Consider the following 16,284-nt stretch of genomic DNA (forward strand, 5'->3'; position numbering starts at 1 on the left):
TTTGTTTTGCAACGTTTTGTAACCCACATGATAGGACGGATTATGCGGACCATCTAACGATAGAAGTAATTATGGTCCAGAACATAATTATCCAAGTCCTCGTATAAAAATCATAATACTTGCAATTGTGTGTCATAATCTAGAACAAAAGTAGTATTGGGTAACATTACAATTGTAAAGATGATAAGGACATGGTCGATACGCCACTGGTACATCCTATATATAAGTGCCCTTATCAGATTCTCATTTGAAGCGTTGTTTTGGCTATTAGAAGTTCTATGCTATGATAAATTTTAACTTTTATTTAACAATATTTTCCTTAAAGTTTATTTATTTGCAACTCAATTATGTTTTAGTTTTCCTTAATTTCGGGACGAAATTCCCTAAAGTAGGGGAGACTGTAACATCTCGGATTTTTCATATTTATTTATCCGATTCGGGAATGTAATACGGATCATTCGTATCAATAAAATCATGAATTTAATTGTAATTAACTGTTTTTAATTTAGTTTATAATTGTATATAACTTTCATTTATGCCAAATAGCCCCTAAAAACTTTTAAAATTGCTTAAAATGGCTTAAAATTGCATTTCTGGAACTTCAGGGACTAAAACTGCCAAAATATCAAAGTTTGGTAAAAGGAGTCCTTAGTGCTGCGCGAAGGAGCGCAGTTTCAGCCAGATTTGTTTTCGATTCTCGTTTAATGCTAAATCTTTCACTAAACGACCCTAAAATCACGAAATTTGAGCAACAAGTTATTTAATCTATTATGGAATAGTGTCTTGGTTTATTCTCTACATTTTGATCAATATATCGAAGATTACAAGGCTCAATTTTGTCATTAATATGTTATTCGTTTACCATAACGATTCGGTTTCTTGTCCTACAAGTTGATATACTAACTATATAAACAAACCATCATTCCAAACCCTAGAGGTTACTGAAACATAGCATTCCCAGCCATCACCATAACTCTACCCTTAATTTCTCTCTCGTTTTGCTTACTTACTCGAAGGCTTTAAGTTGCAGTTTGACTTTGACGTTGTTTTGACCTTTGACTCCGATTTCCCGTTAACTCAAGCATACTCCAGGTAAGTTGTCAACTGATGAATTGTTCATTATAACTCACTTGTCAATAACCCTCAATCAATTTCTTATATTGAAGGTATTGACGGGTCAATTTGATTCAAACTCGTTTAAGGGCAAAACTGTCAACAACTTTGACTATTCGATTTCTTGTACTTCTGGTCGGAACCGACTTTCGGTCCGGAAGACTTTTATTTTTATCTCAAAGGCTACTTGACCAAAACTCGAATTCCGACTCGTAGATTCTGATCAGTATCAGCTCGCTTAAACATTAAATATCTCATAACCGGAGTTCTATCCGTTTGGATCGATTCCAGCAGCCATGATCTCAGTTTTAATCATAGTTTATTATCTCTAAGTTTCAGGTGTGTTCAGTTTATCTTAGTCAGCACGTTAAAGTACGGTTCGTTCATTTAATTGTGTCTTTAGTGTATTTCTTGCACACTTGCCTAAGCAATAAGGTGAGATATCATTCCCTTTTATTTTACTATTATCGAACGTTTTGGGGACATATGCGTACTAATACTTCTTTTTATATTACATACATACACAAAACTAGCAAATGAATGATTGTGTCTATTCAATCAAATGTTATTTGTTACTTGCTTATGTGCTTACTTTCTATCATATTCGGAGAGGTCCTCATAATCACATTTTAATATGATCATACCCCTTCCTAGTAGCCATAGCCCGTGTTTGAGAGGCATGGTCAACCAACAACCACATTTGTATGCTAGTCATAGTAGTCACAGCCCGTGTTCGTGAGACATGGTCAACTGACACATTATTCGCTCACGGTTTGATTGATTATTACTCACATTATTTTGTTTGCACAGTTTTTATTTATTAAATAATATTATTAGTGTCAAAACTGATGATTGTCTCACTCAACATGCGTTGTTGACAAATCTCTGTTTATTTTCTACACATATGCAGGTTATTAGTTGATTTGAAGCTAAGGTGAAGAACACATAGAAATATCTTAGGAAATAAAATAAAGATTTATTGCTAAAATAAAGATTTATTGCTATATTATTTAGTTTGAGATTATTTATTTGTTTCGAATTGTCGTCGTTATATTTTAAACTTGTGCACTTTATTTGAATTTTGAATTTAATAAATTAATTAGATATTGTCATATATTATATTGTATGATAGTACTTTGTGAGCTGTGAATCACGATTTACACTCCGGCATTTCCGCCTTAGGTTGGGGTGTAACAATATCAGTGGATATCTGTAAGTTTAATATCATGTAAAATTCATATATATATATCAATTTAACACTAATAATTCAGTACAGTCTCCTACCATTAACAAACTAACCTTTTGCAAATTGCAAAACACTAACAATCGTAGAAAGTAATAATTGATTAAGACTTAAAACAATAACATTGAACACTAAAAGTTGATAATTAAGACTTAAAACACTGATATCGGGAATATCGGTGATATATTGTTCAAATATCGGTCAATATCGTTCATATTATCGGTACCGATATTCTGACTTATATATCGCCAAGGGACCGATAACTGATATCGATATCACCGATATATCGGTGATATATCGGCGATATCGAATGCACGGTATATATCTACTCATCTAATTCACCATTCAAAAATGCAGTTTTCACATCCATTTGATGAATCACAATTATATATTGCTGCTAAAGCAATTAACAATCTTATGGTGGATATTCTTGCTACAGGAGCATATCTATCAAAGTAGTCTATTCCTTCCTTTTGTATAAACCCTTGGATAACCAATCCGGATTTAAATTTATCAATAGAAACATCTACTTTCATCCTCTTCTTGAAGATCCTTTTACAACCAAGCGGTAAATAAGATAATTTCCAAGTGTTATTTTGCAAAATAGAATCCATCTCATCATTAATTGCTTCTTTCCAGAAAGAAACATCCCGAGATGCCATGGTTTCACTATAGGTTTTAGGATTTCCTCAATATTAAAACAATATTCATATTTCTTTTGAGTCTCATTTCTAGATCCTTCAACCAAATATAGTTAAAAATCAGAACCATCGTTCTTAGGCTTTCTAGCTCTATTACTTCTTCTTGGCTCAGTTGAAGTTGATGGAACAATATTCTCATGATTAATTGTTTGAGAATAACTTGAACTCGCAAACATGTCCTTTGCTCCAGGTTTAGATGAAAACATGTTCTCATCCCAAATTGCATCCCTTGACTCAATAACAATGTTTATGTAGGGTTTTAACAAGATTATCAAAGTCATAAAATCCCAATTTTATGAAAATACAGCGGAAATTAGTTTTAAATCTTGTTAATTTGATATGTATAAAACCAATTTTACACATGCAAAACCCAAGCCCGGATCCAAATACGAAATACATACTATCAAACACATGCATGTCACTATAAGTCCATGCATGTTAAGCTACCTTTCAAATCCAAGGAAGAGGAAGGAGATACAGAAGGCAAGAACTTGAATACGAAGCTCCTCAAGCTAGCATACCCCAGGCTTTCCAACAAAAACCACTTGTAGCTAGGATTTGGTAACACTTGACAACACTCCTTGGTTCCCTTGCTCTTGGCCGTCCAAAGAGAGGAAGAGAGAGTATATGATTTTTCCTCTAGTCTTGTGTTGTATGAATGTGTTGTGTTGTTAGTTGTGAAAAATAAGAGAAAGAGTAAAATACAAGCCTTTCCAATGGCGCCTCCTTTTAGACCAATAAAAGGCATTGCATGTCTCCACTAAGAAAGATATAATAATAAAAAATTATTCCAACAAGAAGAGAGGGAGGGGGGGCTTTCCATCTTTTTTATTATTATTGTTTTTCTTTCTATATATATGCATATATATATATATATATATATATATATATATATGCATATGTGTTATAACTTATACCATTATAAATATAACACATTACATGTGACATGGTAGGTATATTGTTACTTAACCATCTTAAGTAAAAATATGGAATGATTTCTCTCAAAGTATAAATCATCCATATGATTTATTTATTTCACAAGTACATTGTATTTAGAAACCCCTTTCTAAATAACTCAAGTGTTAATATTTATTTGTTATGATCATATCATATGTAAACTAATATTATTGGTGTTTGTCTAGCTTGTTATTGGGTATGACCCGACTTGGATCATGACATGCTAGCCACATCAATAATAATATGTGTCTTGGGCATACCGAGTCCAACAATCTCCCACTTGCACAAGATACATAGAAGATTGATGCAAGTAGCAAATATCGCCTAACTACGGTTTACTACCCCTAATACGCATGACGAAGTGCCATTAAATAACATCATCCCCTTCAAGTCCCTTACTTGAAATGATTTAGGTACATCTATCATTTATCCTGTTGCCTCAGATGTCATGTCAAATCCAGAGACACAGAGTGATCATTCTCTGTTGATTTAACTTATCAAGCCTTAGACATCTTACTCTCAACGAATAAGAGGGAAAAATCCCCTTTTGACTACATACGTCTCTCACAATCACCTTGTACTAAACCTGATCTTAGCCTTATGTACTGTCATGTTTCAGAGCAGCAAAAAACTAAGTCAAAGTATAATATTTGGTGAATATCAAGACCCAATATGTATCTCAGGTCGGAGGATACAATAATATTCGCCTTTACTCAAATTTTCTTATGATCAATCACAAGGATTCCATGTAGTAACATTTGAGAGCGGGTCAATCCTATATTTATATCCCATAAATATCTATGAACCTTGGAAGCAACCCTTGCTCTATATTCATATCCCATGAATATCCACCAATCCAAGTTCATAATAGTCTTAACTTCATATTTGCTCCCACAAATATGAGCGACTACGGACATTTAGAATAAGTAACTTATTCATGGATTTAAACATGCTAAAATGGAACATAACTCAAAATGTCATAATGATAAACCATAATCATATGAATGAGTCAAAATAACAATTGTTCAAATACAAAATTCGATCATATCCAATCACTAGAATACCGAAGTCCTAAGGCACAAGTATGACCCTCATGCTTTGGCCTATCAAGGAACTTCGTGAGTGGATCCGCAATGTTTTGATCGGCGTGAACTTTGCGAATACATATCTTTTCCTTTTCAACTTTATCCCTTATGTAGTTGAACCTCCGCTCAATGTGCCTCGTCTTTTGATGTGCATGAGGTTCCTTGATTTGAGCAATCGCACCCTCGTTGTCACAAAAGATCTCTAGAGGGTCCTGAATGGTACGGACTACCCCTAGGTCGGCAATGAATTTTCTAATCCACGCAGCTTCTTGAGCTGCCAATGAGGCGGCGATGTATTCCGATTCTGTGGTGGACAAAGCTACCACATCTTGTTTTGAGCTCTTCCAAGAGACTGCCCCACCATTCATAATGAAAACATATCCTGATTGTGATCTAGAATCATCTCGATCGGTTTGGAAACTCGCATCCGTGTAACCCTTTTCAACGAGTTCTTCCTCAACCGAACCGTATATTAGAAACATGTCCTTAGTCCTTCTAAGATATTTCAATATACTCTTGACCGCCATCCAATGGCTACTTCCCGGATTATGTTGGAATCTACTTGTCATGCTTAAAGCGCATGACACATCCGGTCTAGTGCATACCATTGCATACATGATGGATCCAATAGCCGATGAGTATGGGATCCCATTCATTCTATCTTGCTCTTCCTTCGAGCTTGGACATTGAGATGCACTCAATATTGTTCCTCTTTGAATAAGTACCAAACCTTTCTTAAAGCTCTCCATCTTGAACCTTTTCAATATTTTGTCAATGTATGCACTTTGGTTTAAACCTATCAACCATCTTGATCTATCCCTATAGATCTTTATTCCCAAAATATAGGCGGCTTCACCAAGATCCTTGACAGAAAAACAACTTCCAAGTCATGCTTTTACACCCTCCATGGTTGGAATGTCATTCCCAAATAGTAGTATGTCATCAACATACAATACTAAGAAGGTAATGATGCTCCACTAGCTTTCTTATACACACAAGCTTCATCACCATTCTTGATGAACCCAAATTTCTTAACTTCTTCATCAAAACGGTGATTCCATCTTCTAGATGCTTGTTTCAATCCATAGATTGATTTCTTTAACTTGCATACTTTATTAGGATGTTGTGGATCGACAAAACCTTTGGGTTGAACCATGTAGACATCTTCCTCAAGATGCCCATTTAGGAAAGCGGTTTTGACATCCATTTGCCATATCTCATAGTCATAATGTGCGGCTATGACAAACAATATCCTAATAGACTTTAGCATTGCTACGGGAGAAAAAGTTTCATCTTAGTCACCCCTTGAGTTTGAGTGAAACCTTTTGCTACATGTCTAGCTTTATAAGTATCCAAGTTTCCATGCATATCGGTTTTCTTCTTGAAAACCCACTAACTTCCAACCGGTTTGGAATTAAGAGGTGGTACAACCAAGTCCCATACTTGGTTGTCATGCATGGATTGCATCTCAACGTTCATGGCTTCTAGCCATTTGTCACAATCGGATTGTGACATTGCATCACCGTATGTGGTGGGTTCATCCGAATCTACCACATGGCACCCATCCATGAAAAATCTATATCTTTCGGGTGGATGACTAATTCTACCGGATTTGCGAACGTTTTGTGTGTCTTGATCAACCATTTGATCATTTTCAACAACCTCTTGTTGATTGCTAGTACCAACCAAACGTGTATCGAGTTGTGGTTCTCGATCCTCCTCGAGTTCCACCGTTCAACTAGTACCCTCCATAAGGAACTTAGTTTCCATGAACTCGACCTTTCGAGCGACAAACACCTTTTTCTTGGTTGGGTTGTAGAAATAATATCCCATAGAGTCCTTGGGATATCCTATAAAGATACACTTAGTGGATCGACTTTCAAGTTTGTTTTGGGTGTTGTTCATGACATAAGCCTCACAACCCCATACCTTTAAATATGATAGTGATGGAGCCCTTCCATTCCATATTTCAAAAGATGTTTTGTCCACTTTCTTGGTTGGGGCCATATTTAGAATACGGGCCGCAGAGAGCAAAGCGAAACCCCAAAATGATAGAGGCAATGTGCTTCTAGCCATCATAGATCAAACCATATCCAATAGAGTTCGATTCCTCCTTTCAGATACACCATTGTGTTGTGGTGTTCCGGGTGGAGTAAGTTGTGAGATGATCCCACAACTCCTAAGATGATCTTGGAAAGCATCACTTAGGTATTCTCCTCCTCTATCCGAACGAAGTACTTTGATGGTTTTATCGAGTTGAGTTTGTACTTCATTTTGGAAGATTTTGAACATTTCAAAAGCTTCATCTTTGTGTCTTAACAAGTACACATACCCATAACGACTATAGTTGTCAATAAAGGTAATGAAGTATCTTTCACCATTCCTTGTCATTGCCTTAAAATGACCACATACATCCGAATGTATGATACCTAATAAGTCTTTTGCCCCTTCGTTTGTCCCATTAAAGGGGTCCTCGGTCGTCTTTCCTAACATACAAGACTCGCATTTATCAAATGAATCACCTTCACTTGATTCCAAAAGACCATTCTTTTGAAGTGTATGTATGTGATCTTTGTTTATATGACCAAGGCGACAATGCCAAAGATAAGTCTTACTCATATCCATTTTGAGTTTCTTGGTGCTTGATTGGTACAACATGTTATCAAAGGATGTGTTATCATGAACTAATTCATAAATTCCATTAGACGGCATTGCTTTCAAATAAAAGTCATTATTCATGAAAACACAAATACCATTGTCTACAAATATAAAATCAAACAAATATTGTCTTAACAAAGAAATGGAGATAATGTTCCCAGTCAAACTAGGAGTATACAAAACATCTTTCAAAATAACTTCCAAACCATTTAGAAGGTTCAATGTGTAGTCTCCTCGGGCTTCGACAACAACCTTTGCTCCGTTGCCCATGAAGAGACTAATATCTCCTTTCTTAAATCCTTCATTTCCCTTGAACCCCTGCAATAAATTGCAAATATGAGTTCCACATCCGGTATCAAATACCCATGTGTTAGAGGAAACAAGATTAAGATCAACATGAATCATGAAAGTTGTACCCGAGGTTTGCCCCGCATCCCTCTTAGCTTTCAACTCTTTGAGATGGGTTGGACAATTTCTCATCCAATGGCCAATCTCCCCACATCCAAAGCATGGATCCTCCGAGCTAACCTTTAGCTTCTTTGGTTTGGGTGGTTCTACTTTAGCCTTTCCCTTGAACTTACCCATGTGTTGTCCCTTGCCTTTGGCAACCTTTGCCTTTGGTTCCGGGTGATGCCTCTTCCTATTGCCTCCCTCATTGATGGTGATAACGGGTAAAACCTTTTTACCCATTCCCGTCTCGGCCGTATTGAGCATTGCATGAAGCTCACCAATGCTCTTGTCCCACCCATTCATGTTATAATTCATAAAAAATGTCTCAAACCTTTTAGTTAAGCCATTTAGGATCAAATCCGTGGCTAACTCTTTTGAGACGGGACAATTTAGCCGTTCGAGACGATTAATGTGGCTCTTCATCTTAAGCACATAAGATGAGACCGATTGGATTTCTTCCATACGACATGCATGAAGCGCTCGAACCGTTTCGAAGCGTTCCACCCTAGCTTGTGTAAGGAACATTTCCTTAAGTTGGGTGATCATGTCGTATGCCCCATGAAGCTCAAAATCCTTTTGAATCTCGGGAATCATAGTTCCCAACATGAGGCAAGCAACTTGTACCGAATCCTCATTATGCTTAACCCAATTGTTATGGTCTTGGACATCGTCAACGCTAGGTTCATCGGGATTAGGATCCTCTAATACGTAGTATTTCTTTTCTTGCTTGAGAATGATTCTCAAGTTTCAATACCAATCCATAAAGTTGGTATAGTTTAGACGATCCTTATCGAGAATAGATCTTAGTGATGGGTTATTAATGGGTGGGATACTAACGTTAGGTGGATTTTTGATGGCGGCCATCTACAAATATAACAAAGCTCAATTTTAGTATTTTCGATATCAATTAATTTTAATCGTTAATACTCTTTACGTCTCCAAGACAATTAATAATTAAAATCTAGAACCACCCAACGTTACATTCAAATAGTAGTTATGTGACCTTTATCCTACTATTTAAATTAACAAGGTAGTCAACGTTTGACGATTGCAACCCTCTACAACTTCTAGTTTTATGGGATCGGTTAAACATCTTATGTTTAGTCGGCATGTTTAATCCCATCAACACCATTGTACACCATGCTTCGGTGACCCTATTCACATGGTTTCCAATTTAAGTCGTCCTACTTATACACACATGTGAGTTTACACATACAAGCGGTTAGGTGACCTTTATCCCACAAATATGGTAAACCCACCTCAAACTCAGAAGTTTCCTCCAATGCGGTTAGGTGACCTTTATCCCACACCGAGTTCCCAAATGATTCGAGTGTCGTATAAAAGGATGGTGTTTAACTTATTTCAAAAAAGGGATATTAGTTTTCTAAATTCTAGATTGGAAAACCTTTTGTGTACCTTCCATTTGCATGCATTCAAATGTATAGTACTAAGTTGAAAAACCCATTTCCAAAGTTCCTATTAATAAAACCCATTTTATTATGAAATCATTAGCCTTTAATAAAACCAATTTTATTACCTAACGATTTCTAAGGAACCAATTTTATGCTTAGTTGTTGATTTTAAGATGTTAGCAAACCACATTGCAATAACACAAACAAAAGTAAATCAACCATGCAAGCATAAAACATACAACCACAAGTTCATAACCATAGCCTCCTAATGTTGACTACACTTGTTGACCGAAGACAAGTGTGTCAAAAGGTCTCTCCTAAGGGACTCAAAAGGAGATGTGCTTGTGTCGATGAACTCCCACTTGATCCCGCATCCAAATGCTCCAAGTGTTCACCCCCGTGTTGTGGTCTCCATCTTTTTATTTGGGCTTCCTTCCTTGCATCTTCTTTTACAAAAATATATCCTAATACATTTTTCTCTAGTAAAAGAAATGTATCTAATCTACTTATTATTACAAACCAATTGAAATGAATAAATAGATTACACAACCCAAATAAATATTACAACCATTTTGAATGAACAAATAACCATTTGAATGAACAAACATATCAACATAATCATTCACCCAAACACAAGGCCATGGATAGGTTATGAACTTCTATTACATATCCAAATATGCAATAACACAAGACCCAAATGGTTCCCCTTTGACCCTTGAAACTTTCAGCCAAACTAGACAAAACCGAAAGTTCTAGGTTTTGTCCAAACAACACAATCAATCATCCAAATGACTTAGTTTTTCAAGATTACCACATGCATGTAAAGTATAACCTTGAAAAACCATGGGGTAACCAAAACCCCCAAAATTTTTGGCCATAAGGTAAAACCCCACCATAAACCCAAAAATTTTTGGGTCTAATGAAGCATGCATCCGTATAAGCGGCTCTTGATGCCATTGTAGAGTTTTAACAAGATTATCAAAGTCATAAAATCTCAATTTTATGAAAAACGCAGAGAAAAATAGTTTTAAATCTTGTTAATTTGATATGTATAAAACCAATTTTACACATGCAAAACCCAAGCCCGGATCCAAATACGAAATACATCCTATCAAACACATGCATATCACTATAAGTCCATGCATGTTAAAGCTACCTTTCAATCCAAGGAAGAGGAAGGAGATGATGATGATGATGATGATGAAGGCAAGAACTTGAATAAGAAGCTCCTCAAGGTAGCATACCCCAAGCTTTCCAACAAACACCACTTGTAGCTAGGATTTGGTAACACTTGACAACACTCCTTGGTTCCCTTGCTCTTGGCCGTCCAAAGAGAGGAAGAGAGAGTTGAGGATTTTTCCTCTATTCTTGTGTTGTATGAATGTGTTGTGTTGTTAGTTGTGAAAAATAAGAGAAAGAGTAAAATATAAGCCTTTCCAATGGTACCTCCTTTTAGACCAATAAAAGGCATTGCATGTCTCCACTAAGAAAGATATAATAATAAAAAATTATTCCAACAAGAAGAGGGGGGGCCTTTCCATCTTTTTTATTATTGTTGTTTTTCTTTCTATATATATGCATATATATATACATATATATGCATATATATGTATATATATGCATATGTGTTATAACTTATACCATTATAAATATAACACATTACATGTGACATGGTAGGTATATTGTTACTTAACCATCTTAACTAACAATATGGAATGATTTCTCTCAAAGTATAAATCATCCATATTGTTTATTTATTTCTCAAGTACATTGTATTTAGAAACCCCTTTCTAAATAACTCAAGTGTTAATATTTATTTGTTATGATCATATCAAATGTAAACAAATATTATTGGTGTTTGTCTAGCTTGTTATTGGGTATAACCCGACTTGGATCATGACAAACTAGCCACATCAATAATAATATGTGTCTTGGGCATACCGAGTCCAACAGTTTATTGATACATAGTTATTAGGTTCTATAACATAGAACCCATAAGCCTTGGATTTAATGCTCAACATATCCAATAAAAATGCAATCTATACCTCTTTTACCCAAATTTTCCCTTTTTCGTTCAGCAAGCCTTATTACAGCTCTACAACCTCATATTTTCAAGCAATGAAATTTTGAAGGTTCTCCATGCCAAAGTTCATAAGGCGTAATTTCATAAATAACAAGCTGTCAACATAGCTTCACACCATAACCCCTCACTGAGTCTCGAATAGGATAACATAGAATTTATCGTTTCTTTTAATGCCATATTCTTCCTCTCAGATACACCATTTTGTTATGGTGTATAACGAGCCGTGGTTTGATGTATAATTTCCGTTGACCAAAAATAACTTGGCTCAAATTATTCACCTCCCCTATCTGTATTTAATGCTTTAATTAAAGCGTTTCTTTGCAATTCCACTTCGGTTTTGTATATATTAAACTTATCTAAAGCCTCATATTTAGAATGCCAAATATGTACGCAACAAACCCACCCTAAAGGCATCATCTATAAATGTAACAATATAATTTTTATTTCCTAAAGTTGGAGTTGCATGATAATCATACAAGTCATTATGTATTAATTCAAACACCTTTGTTCTCTTTGAACAGCAGGTTTAAACAGTTTTCTAGTTATCTTAGTTAATTTGCAAGTGTTACATTTTCCATTATTTAAATCAAATACCGGAATCAAACTTATTTTAGACATAACTTTTAATCTAGCATGCCATATTTCTGAATCATCGATACAATATTAGAAATGGTGGAAGCCATGTAAATGGATTGATTAACAAAAGAAACATCAACATCTAACTTAAACATACCATCACATAGATAACCAAAACCAACAAAAGTATCATGTCATGCCAAGATATACTTGTCACTTTCATACACTTTCTTATAACCGCAATTATTTGAAAAAAAAACACTAGACAAGAGATTCTTTCAAATCCCGGGAACATATAAAACATTGTCTAAATGCAAACATTTTCCAGAAGTCAAAACTAGCTTGACTTTGCCTAGTCCCTTGATCGGTTCGGTTGCAACATTTCCCATCTTTAGAATAGATCCATCTTCAATTCTTTAAACCATTGAAAATTCTTGCACACATGGCTAGATGCACTCGAATCAATCCACCAAGCAACACCATCATCCTATACAAAAATGATTCAGACATTAGTGAAACATAAATCTCAACCAAATTAAAATAGTGTACTATATTCTGACCTTGTTGCTTTCCTTAGTCCTTAGACCCACTTGGACTCGTATCATGCTTGCTCTTTGGATCATTATTGTCATTTTTCCAACCCAATCCCTTTTAAAGTGAGCTGGTTTGCCAAATTTCCAAAAGCCCTATTTTTCCTTCTTGTTTGGACCCGTGTTGCTGTTTCCTTGAAACTTATGTTTCCCTTTGTACTTATTCTTACCGTTGGATGTTCCAACATCCTCAACCATGCTAACATATTGACCAGCCTATTTTTTAACATCATTGGCATCAACAATTTCAAATGTTCTCACGCCCTCTTCAATTCTGAAGTGACTTCCAAGTTCAATCAAACTTAATTCACTCTTCATGTGTTTCAGATTGTGCTTGAAGTCTTTCCATGAGGGGGGGTAACTTGTCAATGATTGATGAAACAGAAACGGGAATCATCCATATTCATCTTGTGTTGGGAAAACTGCCTTAAAATTCGATACAATTCATGGTATTGTTCCGCAACATACCTGAACTAAACCATCTTGTAATTGTTAAAATTACTCACAAGAAACTTATTACTTGGAGAATCTTCTGCCATATACTTGGCTTCAAGTATATCCCTCAGTTCTTTAACGATTTCAATGTTTTGATACAAATCAGATAATGAATTGCACATAGCGTTCGCCATATTCACAAAAAATAGATTTAATCTTTTGTTGGGAATTTCTGAATAAAACGGGTATCTTGAATTTCTGAGAGTCGTGAATGACTTTCAGATAAAACTAGGAAGATTCCCAGCGCGTTGCGCCAAGTTGATGTTGCTGACAGTCGTACCGTATAACTTATCAAATCGTGCAATGCTTTAGCGAAGTCGAGGTGAATTTGATCAGTGCCGGGGTATGAAACCAGTAATCCCCCCCCCCCCCAAAAAAAAAAAACTTTGTTAACGCACAAATACAACGAATTAACATAACAAAACACGCGTTGCGGTTAAGAACCGATGACGCTTCGATTGGTATCTGATTACGGCACCAAAAATAAAGTAAGCCATTAACCCGTCCACACCAAATACAACAATTTAACATATTTAAAATAAAAAAATGTTACGAACAAAAAAAACATGCATGTTGCAGTTGCGAACTGATACAAATTCGTTGATTATTGATTCAAGGGACAAAAAAAAGGATAAAAAAAAACTTGCGTGCTGCGTTTGTGAACTAAGCAAATTCAGTCAGTATCAACGTTGTTGAGACTAAATCGTACACAAAAAACCAGTGTTGTGGTGGTGAACCAACACGAGTTCGGTTGGTATCAGGTTACGACACTGAAATTATATCAACAAGTTAATTTGTTCACGCTCAAAATACAACAAATTAACACATTTACACAAAAAAGACTGTGGCGAAAAACAAAAACATATCCGCATTGTGGTTGTGGCCTTACGTGAATTCGTCCAGAATCGATGGACTAAAAAAATTCGTGGGAAAAAAACCTTAGGTTACGACCGTAAGCTGACGCGAATTTGACCGGAATCATTTGACGGTATCGAACGTAAAAAAACAACTCGTATTTTACGACAGCGAACCGACACATATTTAAAAACGAAAAACAAATAAAAAGGCCGACCAACCACGTGAGACCGTGTGGACCAATCACGTGGTTGCGTCGCCAAACTTCTTAACTATTATATATAATAATATATTTATGGTTCACAAATGAATTGGCCGGATAAAACCTCGAATTAAGAGCAAGAATTAAGTATCATTTTTTGTGACAGAATTTGACGAACCAAAGAATAAACAGTTTGATCAAAACAAAGTTTATTAGGGTTGGTTCTCTAGATAACTGCCTTTGGCAATTATCATGTATTTGAAATTCAAATACATCCTCTTGTTTATTGCATCAAAATTATATACGAATTTAATAATAATTAAATTTGTAATACAATTTTAATATAACAGTCAAAATAAAAAATTTTCAAGCTGGCCTGATAGCTAGACCTTAGCCAGGGGCTCTTCATCTTGAACCCTTTCAGGGGTTGCCGCCCCTTAAACCCTGCTATCAGGGGCGTTGCCCGGCCCGGACCCCCGCTGCTCCCTTGGAACCCTCATTGCTTAGCACTGCGCCCCTACGTACTTATAAGGTTAAATTACAATACTATCGATATAAGTTTACACCCCGCATTCGACTTTTCCGATTCATATTAAACGAGTTAATCCCATTAAGCTAAACACAGAGAACATTAATTGCGTATAATTATTACAGTCCATGTACAGAGGTTACAGAAATATTATTTTAAACTAGCTTGTTATACATTGGTTTTAAATGATCTTCTGAAACTCAACTTGAAGCAACTGTAACATTTTAACTAATTATCCGAGAGCTCAAGTGTTAACAATTCTGATCTATGAGCATATATCTATAATCTGACACGGAGTTCATCTTTCATGCAAAGGGAAATCAGCGTAACGGAGCCCTCTACGCGTACTCGGGAATATTGTGAAAAGAAAGCTCGCCATGATCCCAACACCCAACGGCAAATTCATCAACACAGCACCCAAATTAGCTCCAGAGTTAGGAAACATGCACCTTTGCACATCGGTATCGCTAAAAGCAAACACCAAGAACACAATAGAAGAAACAAAAGCATGCACGACGTCAATCCCACGTATCTTAAATCTTCTCAATCCATACACATCTTCATCGGTTTGTCCGGATTCATGATCACAACATTGCTGGTCATGAGCTCCATAATTAAACAAACAAAATCCTTTCAAGGTAGCAATGCCATAATAAAGCTGTCCATCAGAGGGGTTTATGAAGCTGTCAGTGAAGGAGGAGAGGAAGCAAATAATGGAAGAAACCGTGATTAGTGAGACAGTCAAGTAGCGGTTTGCGGGTAGGCAGGTGGTGCCTCGGTTGGTGAATGATGGGGTAAGGGCTCGGAAAGCTAGAACCATGCTGGTTGGAAGAAGGTTGGCTAGGTTGGATGCGGCGGCTAAGGTTTTGTGGACCGGGTGAGTCGACCTGCGGCAGTTCTTGCTACTTGACCGGCTGGAAAGCCGGAGTGGCGGTGGCAAACCTTCTGGTTGTGAGGATTGGTTAGCCATGGCCATGGTTGAAGAAGAAGAAGGAGAAAGGGAAAGAAATAAATGTGACCGTTTCTAATTTGTATTTATTTTCAACATATATAGAGTAATTACGTTCTTAATTAAAAGTAACGGGGATCCAACAATTTTTTAACTGAATCAACTTTTTGGTAACTAGAACTAGAATCTCTTAATACTAACATTTGAACTTTTGTTTTTTTGTCTGGTAATAATAATAATAACCTCACAGGTTAGAGTGGGGGAATCGGGGCTAGGGGTGTTCATAATTTGATTTCAATTCGAAACATTTGAAATTCTTTTCGATTTGAATTCGATTATTAAGATTCGAATTCGTTTTCAAAAAACTCGAATTTGATTCGATTCGA

General features: G+C 36.0%; 1 pseudogene; it reads right to left on the reverse strand.

Moving 5' to 3' along the window:
- Window positions 1-15,247: 15,247 nt before the first annotated feature.
- LOC143548477 (protein DMP10 pseudogene) lies at window positions 15,248-16,008 on the reverse strand (annotated as a pseudogene).
- Window positions 16,009-16,284: the final 276 nt, after the last annotated feature.

Source organism: Bidens hawaiensis, unplaced genomic scaffold (genome assembly GCF_021521415.1).
Source record: "Bidens hawaiensis isolate Kalapana, Puna unplaced genomic scaffold, B.hawaiensis_p1.1 tig00000935_1, whole genome shotgun sequence".
NCBI lineage: Eukaryota > Viridiplantae > Streptophyta > Magnoliopsida > Asterales > Asteraceae > Bidens > Bidens hawaiensis.